Genomic DNA, 1677 nt, shown 5'->3' with positions numbered 1-1677 from the left:
TTTTAAATTTTATTTAAAAGGTTAAGATCAAATAGAATCTTGGTTCCAGGTAAAGTTCCCGGACTCAGACAAAACTCATTATTTACTTCTTGTAATCCCAAACCCTTCTGAGCCTCAGTTTCTTTATCTGTAAAACGGTTATCAATAATACAATCGGGTTGTAGTGAGTGTTCAGCAAGACAATGCCTTGCTGGGTGTCTGGCAGATAGTAAATGCTTAAGAACTGTTTCTGGTCATTATTGTCCATTACTGCCTTCCAACCCCTGAACTTCTTTCCCGGGAAGGTGGGAATGACCATTACAAGAGAATAGTCATTTCCCCTTTAAGAACTAGAGTGGGCTGGGATCCAGCCTCCCCGCACCTTTTCCAAATTTCCCAATCCCAGCTTGGCATTTTCCGCCCGAAGGTCTCCGATTGGACAATCTGCACCAATCAGAGGCTGGAGCGGGCGCTGCCAGGCGCTCAGCTCCGCCCCTAAGCGGGCCCTGCCCCCTACCCGGTCAGCCCTGTTGCTATAGGGACTGGTGGGCGGCGAAGGGGGAAAGCCCCGGATGTTCGTTGGGTATTCAACATGGCGGCGGCAGTGGCCGCGGTGGCGGCGGCACAAGAGACCTGAGGGCGACGCGAAGGCGCGGAGTTCCGAGCCGAGCAGCCAGGCCGCGAGCGTCTACGGCGTCGAGCCGGTAGGATAAGCAGTCTGGCCAGGGTAATGGGGTGGTCTGGACGGTGGAAGTGGGAGTGGGTTAACGTAGTAAAGAGGGGGCGGGGCCGCTGGGGTCAAAGTTCACTCGTGGAGGGTAGGGTCGCGCCGCGTGTCGAGGGTCAGTGGTAGAGGAGGTCAAAGGTCAAATTAACGAAGGGGGTGTGGCCAAGGGTAGCGCAAAGTTCGAAATTTGAAGTGGGGGGCGTGCTAGAGGGGGGTGGGGCGAGTGTCAAAAAAGGGGGTTAAAATAATAATTTGAGGAGAGGGTGCGCCTCCGATGGTCAGAGGTCACAATCTTGGGGGGATAGGGGGACAGGTGGAAGGTTAAGGCAGCAACCAGTGGGGCAGATGAATGAGATTTAGGTTGGGGGGCATCTTTTATGGGATCAAAGGTGAGGCATGGACAAAGGGGAAAAATCATGTTTCCAAGGGTCAAAAGTTAAAACCCAAGTGGGACATATTGCCCGGATGGGGTGGGGGACAGGACATCCAAGAGAGAGGTCAAAGGTGATATTTGGTGGGGGAGAGGGGAGCCCCCTTCCACAAATAATGACAATAATAGCAAACAGTCACAAAGCCCTCTGTGTGTATTGAATCCTGACTACAGCCCGGTGGGGTTGTGCCTTACCTTTGCTCCATGACTGGCCCAGGGTCACATAATGAGGAAGTTTGCAGCTGGGATTCGAACTCTGAAGTTCTGGGCTGAGTTCTGTGCCTCTTAAATAATCACAGTATCGGTTAATATTTAATGTGGGTTAGCACACCGCTCAGTGCCCTGTGTGCCTGGTCTTATTATACCACGATCTTGTGAAGTGGGTACTAAATAGACCCACTTTACAGACAGAAAAGTGAGGTTCAGAGAGCTGCTAAGCCACAGGCAGATTCCAGGCTGGGTCTGAATCCCAGAGCTCCTACCCCTGATCACTACATTGTAAATTGCTGAAGGTCTGTCTTTTTTTTTTCTTTTCCTATAT

The 1677-nt window shown here is 51.5% G+C and overlaps 1 protein-coding gene across 6 annotated transcripts in view; it reads left to right on the top strand.

Annotated features, from left to right (window-relative positions):
* Positions 1–479: 479 nt before the first annotated feature.
* Positions 480–1677, top strand: part of PAK4 (p21 protein (Cdc42/Rac)-activated kinase 4) — a 66882-nt gene continuing 65684 nt past the window's right edge. For 3 of the 6 annotated variants that reach the window (XM_014533139.1, XM_014533141.1, XM_014533136.1), the window contains exon 1: positions 481–683. The gene's annotated coding sequence lies outside the window, so the exon portion shown is untranslated. Of the gene's footprint in view, positions 707–1677 lie in introns of all 6 variants that reach the window. The other 3 variants (XR_001360562.1, XM_014533140.1, XM_014533138.1) reach the window with 2 other exon arrangements.

Source organism: Myotis brandtii, unplaced genomic scaffold (genome assembly GCF_000412655.1).
Source record: "Myotis brandtii unplaced genomic scaffold, ASM41265v1 scaffold947, whole genome shotgun sequence".
NCBI lineage: Eukaryota > Metazoa > Chordata > Mammalia > Chiroptera > Vespertilionidae > Myotis > Myotis brandtii.
Note: the sequence above shows the minus strand (reverse complement) of the source record. Positions and strands in the feature narration are given on the sequence as shown.